The sequence below is a fragment of the Manis pentadactyla genome, chromosome 2, assembly GCF_030020395.1.
Source record: "Manis pentadactyla isolate mManPen7 chromosome 2, mManPen7.hap1, whole genome shotgun sequence".
In the NCBI taxonomy this organism is placed as follows: Eukaryota; Metazoa; Chordata; class Mammalia; order Pholidota; family Manidae; genus Manis; species Manis pentadactyla.
Window position 1 is genome coordinate 94,124,082 of NC_080020.1, and position 11,216 is coordinate 94,135,297.

The 11,216-nt window shown below is 47.0% G+C and overlaps 1 long non-coding RNA gene across 1 annotated transcript; it reads right to left on the reverse strand.

Moving 5' to 3' along the window:
• Nucleotides 1–1,236: 1,236 nt before the first annotated feature.
• LOC130681667 (uncharacterized) lies at nucleotides 1,237–6,525 on the reverse strand. The gene is made up of 2 exons (XR_008994877.1): nucleotides 6,373–6,525; nucleotides 1,237–1,574 (listed from the first exon to the last, which is right to left on the reverse strand). It is a non-coding gene; the product is annotated as an uncharacterized LOC130681667 (long non-coding RNA).
• Nucleotides 6,526–11,216: the final 4,691 nt, after the last annotated feature.

Below are 11,216 nucleotides of genomic sequence, written 5' to 3' on the forward strand. Positions count from 1 at the left end.
AATACCCCGTTCTCCTTCTATTCACCTCTGGCCTCCTGGCATCCATTGATTTTTTTTTCCTGTCTCTATAGTTTTGCCTTTTCCACAATGTCATATAATTATCTAAATTGGTTTTAATCTTTGTGGCAACCCTGTAGCTAGGTAAATTTTATTTCCCTCATCATAGAGGAGCTCGATTGCATGAGGGGAACTGATGTATTTGGGATCCCACAAATTGAGAGTGCCAAAGCCAGGACTAGAACCAGCCAACAGCATGGACAGCTGCAGAGCCCAGGAAGTGGTTAATTGCTGAGGACATAGACTTTTAGCTTCGAGGAGGCCACTCAGCCTGGGCACTTTAATTTCTAATGGTAGCTGGAATGAGGGAGATGGCACACCTTCAAAGGATAGTGGGTGTCTGATATTGGCTAGATGAGACTAGGAGGTGACTTCAGAGACAATGGGTCCAGTGCCCCACAATTAAGAAGGAAGGCCAGTCCCTGCCAGTCTGACTCACAAGGCTTACTGAGTCATCCTCTTTGTCTTCTCTGCTGCTATTTATGGGCTTCCCAGTTGCTGATATTTGTTGGTTAAACCAGTCTTGCCTAAAGCAGTGTCACTCATGGGGTGTTGAGAATAAATAGGGTGACAGGTGTTGTGGGAGAGTCATTTTTAAGAATCTTTAGTAGCTGACTCTTTTTTAAAGGTCTCTATGCTTAAGATACAAACACTCTGAAAGAAAATAAAAGCCAAGACCCTTTTTGCCTAGAGCTGCTGAATGCTAAGACTGTCTGGGGAAGCTGGCTTTGGCAGAGACCAGGCCAGCATTGTTGAAGCTGTTGAGAACAGCTCAGGAGATGAGGGCAAGGAGACAATGAGAGAAAAAGGCTGAAACAGTGTAGTCACTTTGGCAACTTAGGCGTGTTTACCACTAGACAGACACACCACCACCATGGTCAGAACCCTCATAGTGAAAGGAAAGGAGCGACACACAGCAGCAATTCATCAGAGAATTCCACTTTATTAGGGAAAGGTGCTGGGTTATATAGGAAGGGGCATGAGGTGATTGTGGTGTTACTTCTACGGGGCTGGTGGCTATTGGCTAGGTGCTGGGATTGGGAGGGGGGCGAGGGGTGATTGGGCTTCAGGTGGTGCTGGCGGGAACCGAGGACCCAGAAGAGAAGCAGGAGGTTCGCCATCTTTTGGGTGGGGGCCCTTCATTCCCCCCTTTCTCCTCTATGGGGTTGTGGACGTTGCTTTCTCTCTGACTGCTTCCTGCTGAACGGGGGCGGAGAAGGGAGTGAGGGCTTGAGGACTGGGAGGAAAGGGTTGATAGGACTCCCCACAGTAAGGACGAGTAGATGTGGACTTCTTCAGATTGGAAATTAATGAAGGTTCCCTGTAACCATAGGTCGAGGACTTGTTGATTCTAATGGTGCCAAGAGGATACGGGTGCCAGAAGCCAGGCGTCTGCGGCCATTGTTTCCAGGAACAATTTCCAGTGGAGAGAGGGGTCCATCTCAGCGTGTGGTGGGGAGGTCACATGAGGGTGAGGGATCTTCTGTGGCCAGAAGCTGATAGTTCCTGAGTAAAAGCTGGTTGAAAGTTTGATTCGAGATTTTCCTGACTTGGGATTTGATAAACTCTACTATACAAGGTAAGAAGAGACAGGCAAGAAGAATGATTATTATGGGGCCTGCAATGGGCCAGAGCCAGGTAAGGAGGGGGTTTATTAGTATTGAAGAGAATGGGTTGGAATTGGAAGCAGAGTGGAGGCTGGAGGCAAGGTCGGTGAGTTTGGTAATGTCAGTTTCTACAATGCCGGATTCATTGATGTAATAGCAGCACTCTTCCCAAAGGAAGACGCAGGTGCCACCCGTCTCGGCTGTAAGCAGATCTAAGGCCCGGTTTTGAAGGGTGACTTTGGCTAGCGAAGTGACCTGTCTTTGGAGAGAGGCCAGGGAATCGGCAGTGGATGTCAGGGCTCCCTCAAGTTTGGCGTTGAGATCTTTAATTGCCCACAGAGAGTGACCCAAGGCCCCTCCCGAAAACCCTGCCCCAATGGCTGAGGTGGTCAAAGAGATACCGACCATGATGGGAAGGAAAGCAGCCCTTTTTGTGCACGAGGGCAAGGGAGGTTGGAGCTCAAGAAATTCTGCCATGCTGTAAAGTGTAAGCTGTGGGATTAGGGTGACGAGAATGCAGGGTATATTGGAGTTGGGAGGCAGTGAGTTGAAAAGACTGCCATTACACCAAAAGAAGTGTCCTGGTTGTGTAAAAGTTTTAGAGTCGGAGGTGGGGGTGTAGATAGAGAGGCAGTGAAGTGCGCTGGAGGGGAGTGGAGTTGGGCCTACACAGTGGTGGATGGAGAGATTATCTGCGTATTCTGGTTCCCATAGGGGCATGTCCGCCAGGGGGTGGAGGGTTTTTCCTTCTGCATGGAAGGAGTAGTTGGAAATATTAAGGGGCACGGCGGCCAGCAGTGGGCGCTGTAGTGATGCGCACAAGAAACAATTGGCGGTGTTGAGGGTGTGGTTGAGAAAGATGGTGGTGTCCTGAATAAGCTGTAACCAAGAGTAGGAGAAATTAGAAGAGGGGCGGGGATAGGAAGATGAAGAGGCACCGTCAAGAGTTTGGATAATGACTTTTTCGGAATGTCCGATATCTGATGCAACTTGAGAGATCTGGGAATGAGAGAGAACATACTCTCAAGAGATATGAAGGGTACCGTGGGGGGTCGAGGACCCCCCGCAGTAAACTGAGGCTGTGACTCCGGCGGCCCGTTGAGAGTCCCAGGGATCTGGGATTGATAAGGAGAATGAGCTGTTGGGATATTTTATGAAACGGTTGGAGGAGTAATACTGTGGGTACCGGGAGTTACCCATGTAGTGAATGGCGCAAGACCAGTAGGGACATCCCCCGTAGGTGTCTGGCCATCGCCCGCAATAGGCTTGTTTTTGGTCATAGAGGAAGCAGAGGTAGGAAGAATAAAGGTAGCTGCTAGTGAACATTTCAGTGGAGGGAGGAAAGTGGAGGTATAAAGGCTCGGAGCAGCCTTTCAGAGGGCAGTCTGATGTGGCAATGAGGGCAGTAATTTTTGTTTGATGCTGTGTGTAAGTCTGTCTGACTTTGAATCGCCATACAAAGGAGGCTGGGGTGGCGGGGAAGACAATAGGAATGAGGAATAAAAGCGAGAGAGAGCGAGGGAGCAGTAAAGGAGGAAAAAGTCATGATTCGGGTATGGATGGCAAAGGGGGTGAATGGGATTTTGGAGGAAAGAGGACAGTAAGGTCAGGAGTCTGGAGGGAGGGAGAGTCTGTAAACTTTTGTAGGTTAAGAGATCCTTTAGGTGATGTGGGGACAGAATGGTAAGGGGCACCCCAAATGAAAGTTTATGAGCTTCCATCTGCAAGAGCTGTCCAGCTGCTAATGCCCGTAGGCAGGGGGCCCATCCCCGAACTGTGGGGTCTAATTGCTTGGAAAGATAAGCTACTGGGGCAAAGGATGGGCCATAATGTTGGCCTAGGACTCCTAGAGCTTGACTGGACCTTTCATGAATGTATAATGAGAAGGGCTTCGACAAATCAGGAAGATGGAGAGCTGGGGCTTCCACAAGGGCTTGACGGAGCTTAATGAAGGAGTGTCGGGATGAGGAGGATAAAGGTTCTTCAGGGGGGCCCTTGCTGAGGTCGTATAGGGGTCTTGCCAACAGGGAGAAGTTAGGGATCCACACTCTAAAATACCCAGCCAGGCCTAGAAAGGAAAGGATTTCTGTCTTGGTTTTGGGAACGGGCAGGTCAGAGAGGAGCCGTTTTTTGTAAAAAATCTTGGGAGGAGGGATCCAGAGGGATAGAAATAAAAAAATGCGTCCTTGAGATCTAGGACTGAGAAGTGGGAGGCCGAGGCAGGGATCCGCGATAAAAGGGTGTATGGATTTGGGACTAAGGGATGGATAGGGACGACGGCCATGTTGATGAGGCGAAGGTCTTGGACAAGGCGGAAAGATCCGTTGGTTTTTTTTAACAGCTAATGTGGGGGTATTAAATGGGGAGTGAGTGGGTCTGAGGTAATTTTTGTTTAAAAGATCTTGAATGATGGGTTGGAGGCCTATGAGGGCTGAAGTGGTTACGGGGTATTGGGCCTGACAAATATACTGAGAGGGGTCACATAATTTGATAGAGGCAGGAGGACATAGAGCCACGGAGGGGCTTGTAATGTCCCAAACTTTGGGATTTACAGGGTGTATGAGGGCAGAACTGGAGCTTTCATTGGGTAGAGGGGGGTCGTCGGCTATGAGGGCCATCAGAAAGGGAGGACTGGGGGCTGTGGGAGTGGATATAGTTATGGAAACATGGAGGAGAGAAAGGATGTCCTGTCCTAGTAAAGGGATGGGACACTGGGGCATAACCAGGAAGGAGTGGGAGAAAGGTATGGGATTGTCTTGGATTGTGCATAAAAGGGGGGGGTTTTCAATGGGAAAATCTGTTTACCTCCTACCCCGACTATAGGAGTAATGGCAGGCATGGTAGGGCCCCGGTATTCTCGCAAGACTGAGAAGGTGGCTCCTGTATCTAGGAGGAAGGAGATGGGGCGACCGTCTACTATTGAAGTAACCCTGAGCTCCTGTTTGGTGATGGAAATGGTCGGGCGAGACGCCCCTGGGCCCCGTCAATCTTCTTCTGCGAGCCCCACTACGGCGGGCTTAGGGTGAGGGTTGTTCATCCAGCCTCCCCTTCGGGTGGTTGGGCAATCAGACCCCCAGTGGCCCTTTCTGTGGCATCTGGGGCATGGGGTGGTAGGAGATCTGGGGGAGGGGCATGCCCTTGACCAATGTCCCTCTTGTCCGCACTTGAAACAAGCTCCTGGGGGGGGCTTGTTTGTAGAGGGGCGCCCAGGTTGTGGTTTTATCAGCTGGGCCAACATTTGGAAATTGGCCTGATCAGCCTTTTGTTTACGGCGTTCTTTCTCCTCCTCCCAGTTATGGAAGACTTTAAAGGCCACTGTTAGGATCTCAGTCTGTGGGGTAGCAGGGCCCTGTTCTCACTTTTTGAGTTTAGCTTTAATGTCGGGGTAGCTTTGAGCTAGGAAGTATGTCATAAGGACATGTCTCCCGTCAGGCGTTTCTGGGTCCAGACTGGTATAGTGTAATAGGGCTTGAGTGAGTCTGTCTAAGAACTCGGAGGGAGCTTTTGAAAATTGACTACTTTACGAGCTGCCTTTTTCAGAACTGCTATTAAGCAGCAGGCGAAGATATCTCTAGAGCGGAGACTCACGGCGATGGGGGACTGAAGGGTTCTGGCTCAGTCTGTGGGGGAGAAACAGGTGATGGGGGCAAAGACGGAGGAGGCTCCTGGGACTTAGTTAGAGGGGGGCTGAAAGGCTCAGGCTCAATCCGCAGTGGGGGGAAGGTGAGGGGGACGAAGGCGGAGTGGTTGAGGTGGGGGAGGAGAGGGTGGTGGAGGAAGGGGAGGAGGTGGAGGCGACGGCGGAAGAGGGCGGAGGGGTTGTAGGAGGGGAGGGGCTGAAGGGGGAAGCCTGTATGGCGAAGGTTTGTCAGCTGGGTCAAAGGTAATCGAAGAGGGACTGGGAGTGTGTGGAGGGGAGGGAGACGGCTTGCAGGCTAGGAGAACTTGGGGGGAGGCTGGGGGAGGAGGAGGCAGCGGCGGCGAGGGAGGCGGGAGGAGGAGGCGGAAAGCTTCGGTATAGGGAATCTCCTTCCAGTTTTTCAGGCGCTGGCAGTAGTTAAAGAGATCGCGAGTGATGTTAGGATCAAGAGGTCCCCCTGCGGGCCATTGGTTGTTATTGTCTAGGGGGTATGTCGGCCAATCTTGGGAGCAGTATTTACGGAGAAGTTTTGGTTTTATATCAGGCGTCAGGGAGAGGGTGGCTAGATGCTTGAGCAGGCATTCAGGAGGTGAGCTTCCAGGGAGGGATGAGGAGGCTCCCATGGCTAAAGGACAGAGAAGGAGACAAACAGGGGAAGACGAACGGAGACCCTCGGACTGGGAGCAGACCGCAAGGAGACAAAGGGCGTCCCCGATGATCCTTGGTGGTCTGCGGAAACTCGTATACGAGTCGGTTTCTTAGGAAGTGTGGGTCGTCACCCAGACTCCTCTAAGAAGGCAGAGTGCCGGAGTCTGAGGTACCTGTACTAGGAGTTTTCGGCAGAAGGAATGGAAGGGGAGGGGGAGAGAGGGAGCGTTCTCATCCGCAAAGGAGTCACCTCGTTTATGGCTGTTGGAGGAGGGGCCTGAGTGTCCGCCGCAGCCGTGAAGGCCTGAGGCGGGGAGAGCTCCCTCCTCGTCCCCGAGCGTCAGGGCCTTGCCGGACAATCATGGTCAATGGCGCTGCGATAGCTCGGGGAAGAGCGGCCCACTCCGGGGGAAAACTTACCCAAAGGCCAGAGAGGAGTGGTGAGTGTGAGGAGCCAGCGCCGGAAAAAGAGGACGAGGGCAAGCTGCTGCTGGTGTCGGGGGGAAGACGGGGCCCAGTTGGGGTGTCCCGTCTCCCCGGTTTCGGCACCAATGAAAGAAAGGGAACGACACACAGCAGCAATTCACCGGAGAATTCCGCTTTATTAGGGAAAGGTGCTGGGTTATATAGGAAGGGACATGGGGTGATTGTGGTGTTACTTCTACAGGGCTGGTGGCTATTGGCTAGGTGCTGGGATTAGGGGGGCAAGGGGTGATTGGGCTTCAGGTGGCGCCGGCGGGAACCGAGGACCCAGAAGAGAAGCAGGAAGTTCACCATCTTATGGGTGGGGGCCCTTCACATAGGCCATCCTAGTCTGAGTCTGGTGGTAGACAGATTGCTCAAGAGTGACTGAAGAAAGATTAATGTGGGGGCTTACAGAGGTGGGGGCAGGGTTAAGGGGAGTACCTTGGAGCTGGCAACTGCTGGGCCCCATTTCCACAGGGAGGGGGCAGCTGCTGGAACCCAGAGAGATAGGTAGTTTAGGAGAAGGCTGCCTGACTCCTCTGTTTCCTTTGGTAGAGGAGGGCAGATCCTGCAGGAGCGAGTAGGGGAACGAATAACCCACCCTTTCTTCCTCTCATTCTCTTATCTCCTATTGATGACTCCCATTGGCCAAACCCCAAATAAGGCAGAGACTAAGGGAACCCACTTGATGCCATCCATGCAGGTCATTGTTGGGGCCCCTGAGCAGGGCAAACAAGGGCAGAGAGTGGATGTAGATGGCCATACAACAAGCATCTTTAACTATAGGAAAGCGGTTGTATGAATGTGGTAGGGTTAGATGTTGCCAGATTTTGCTGAAACCTGTTTTCTTTAGTTTGTATTAATTTTAACAATATTATTAAATAATTGAAATATTGATTTGAAATGTATTGTGCATGCAGTTTATCCCTTGATACCTGAAAATTCTAAAATGCCTTTTTAGAAGGGTATGTCTGTCCCCAAACACTTACTGAAAATCACTCTGAAAAAATAAGACAAGGTGTGTTAAAGTTGAATGTATAAGGAAAGCTTAGTTAAAAGGCAATTGAATAGTTGAAATCATGAAGAGAGGGTCCCACTTTGTACCTAGATTTAATATTTTAATATTTTCTCAGTTTAACCTTGTTTTAGCTTCGGTTTTTCCATTAATTCATTCAACAAACATGTTCTGTGCTCCTGCTTTGTGACTGCAAAAGGGCCTATAGTAATCTGTCTTTCTGACAGCCCAGTCCCTCCCTGGCCCCTAGCCACTGTCACCAGGACTGATGACAAGTGGTAAGAAAAAGCCTCTCTGAGGAGGGGATATTTGCACAGACATCTACAAGAAATGAAAAAGGAGAGAGACAGCCGGGAAGATTTGGGGGAAGAACAGAGGGAACAGAAAACTCAGAGGCTCTGAGGTTTGCTTGAAGAACAGTAGGGGTCGAGGGCCAGCAGGGTGGGAGAACCGCCCAAAGGCCTCACATGTGGTGGTGTAGGCCACAGCAAGAAATTCTGAATTTTATTCTGTAGGTGATAGGTAGTAATTAGAAGACTGAGTAGGTGAGTGAGATGACAGAATTTATCTTTTAAAAGATCACTCTAGCTGCAGTGTGAGAATTGATTCCAGGTAAATGGAAGCAAGAAAACTGGTTAGGAGGCTATTGCAGTGGCCTAGACAAATGATTGCTATGCTCCACAGAGGTGGTGCAGAGCGATTGGCATGGACACATGTTATAGAGATATTCACGTTCTCCTTTTTGATCAAGGATAATTTAGTTTTCTAAATGAAGATTTTCTTTATGGAAGGAGTTCAGGGAACTTAATGCCATTAAAAAGAGTTTGACCAAAGTACAGTTGTCTAACTTATCTTGTCTCAAATTCACTCAGGGAACTTATTAAAAAGACAGATTTCCCAATATCATACCCCAAAGATTCTGATTTTACCAAGACTATAAATCTGCATTTTGTGCCTCAGACTGTGAGGATCACCAGTTAAATATTTAGCAGAATCCCTTAGTAGTGACTATTTGAAGTTGCAAATGTCTCAAATCTGTATTACAGTACAGTACTTTGAGTACTTCACTTATATTTGTTATTAGCAAAGTAACGATCTTTTATAATAGAGCTAGTTTTATGGTAACAACCAAATGGGGTGGAAACTCCTTTTTCTTCAGTGATTATCTGGAGAGAGCTCCAAGAAGTAGTAAGATAAAAAGTAATTGAAACTTTGTAATTAGTAATTAATTGGTTATTACAATGTCAGAGAGCAGTGATAGCTCCAAACCTACAGTGCTATAAAATCAGAGTAACTGCAACTGTGGAGATAAAATAGAAAGATAGTGGCCTTTTCTAGAAGTCATAAAAATCCAACATTTAATTTAGGCAACAGAGCTTATACCAGCCATGGAAGAGTAACCATTCCCAGAGGTATGTATTTATTTTAACCATTGTTTAACTGTGTATGAGTCAGTTCATGTTGAGAATTTTGTTAGTTTGTCATTTGGGTTGGAAATTGCTCCTTTAGAACCCCAACCAATACTAGCCCACCATGCCACTGCTGTACCTTTGCTTGACTGCTCAGAAACCTGAGCAGTCTTCCCTGGACATTGAAGAGAGTAAGTAGAGGGAAGCTCAGTTTTTGGGGTTCTGGCCATGTGAGAAAATATTACAAAAGGAAGTCTGCCGGAGTACTATTTCTACACTCAGGTTGGTGGGAAGAACCTTCCAGCTTCAATGTTTGTTTGCTTGTTTCTCTTTAATGGTTATTTCTCAGAATTCTCCATAAATATTAATCCTGCATTTCCAACCCATCCCTCATGTTTTTTCTCATGCAGCATGGGCTTATATTTGAAATAGAAGATCATCTAGTATATATTTCTTACAATCTAGACAAGGCAACTGAGGTGTGAGTAGAGTTACAGCTCTAAGGCTATATAAGGTGGCAGCTGCTCAGCTGGAGCGAGATCCCAGGACCACTCTAGTTTAGCTGGAGTATCAGGTCCAAGAGTGCTCACAGGCCAGTGTGCTTTCTGAGATGGTGTGGCCCCTCAACATATCTGCTTGTCTGTCCTACAAATGACCCCTCACATCACACAAGCGCACACACACACACACACACACACACACACACACACACACACACACTCACATACACAGAGTTTCTCTCTCTCTTTGTTTTCTTCTTTCAGAAAATTCCCTTCCCAATTTCCCATCTTGCCAAGTGGGCACAATAAGAAAAATTAGGTAAACCAAACTTAAACAAAAATCCTTTATTTTAAAATAACAAACCCAAATGAAGCATCAGCTTTCCAACCGTCACCAACTAAATTATGCAGTGTTTACTTGTGTTACCTCATCTTGATTTATTTTTCTGGGTTTAGCCTCTAGAAAAAAATATAAAAGGTTTGTTTGTTACAATCCGAAGGAGAAGAACTTGAAGGAGGAAATAGAAAACAAAAGGAAAGGTGAGCCAAAAGATCACATAACTAATTAAGGGAACACGAAATACAAATCTTCACATGCCCACGTGTATTTTTCCACTTAGAAACAAACTTCAGAAGGTTTGTGTTCATTTATTTTTTAGCTCAAGACTTGCTTCCCTGTTCGTGGTGCCTCTGGAGTAAGCCTTTGCCTGCCCTCTAGCGGTGTCTATGGACATGTGCACGCACATGTGCCCAACGCAGAGCAGATGCTGTTCAGGCATATGCCCTGGAAAAACTCGGAAGGAATGCCCCAGCGGCTTCCAGTAACTACAGCAGGTGGAGACACACACTGGAAAACTGGAGCTTTGTCACCCTTGTTTTCTATCTTCGAAGACTGCTAGGCACCCAGAGTTGCTGAAACTAAGTTTGACGGCAATTTATTTGTGATGCTTCGTATTTTCTGCTTGTTTTTAATTCTTGAAAAATGTTAAGATCTGGAGAAATACAGTTCCTAAGTCTGAGGGCTCCCACACCATTTACTCATATTAAATAACTACAACGTGCAGAGATTTGGGGTGATGCAGTGATGCAAAGGTTAGTGGTATGCAGATCCTGTCCTTAAAACTCACCCTTTTATTGGGAGAGAAGATATATTGAGACATAATTATAATGCATGGCCATGATATAAACAGAGAAAGTTTAACTACATATATATTATTATATATTGATTATATAATTATGTATTGATCTTATTACATAATATATTAAGAAATATTGATGTACCTTAATATCAAGAATTATATGTTGTATATCGATTTTAATATAATAATATAATATTTTGCATAGTATTATCTGAATATAATTAGCCTAAATATAATATATAAATATGTTTTCTATGTATAAACACAAAGCAACTGTGGGCCAGACCCTCTTTTAGGTGTGTCCCCATTTTATTTACTATTTATCACAGCTATATTTTAACAAAAGAGGAATGAGAGGTGTGGAAAGATGAAATAACTTGACCAAGTTCACAGAGCTATGAAAGGGCAAAATTAGAACTTGAATTCAGGTTTCCTGATTCTGTTTGTATTTCAGTTACTTTTGACACACTTTTATTAAGAATCTTAATAAAATTAAGTTCCAGGTACTGTGCTACAGGCTGCAGTGCAGAGATGGAAGGCACTGTCGCTGGCCCCAGGGTTATAGTTTTGTAGGGGACTGGGCACATGGAGAAATTTTTAGATTACATTATGATATATGCAATAATGGAAATATGCACAAATTGCCTTCTGAGCAAAGTAGCAAATGCTGTTCATTGCTCATAAGTTTTCATGCTTTCTGTCATGCAACTCTGTTACTTGGCCATGATTGAATGGA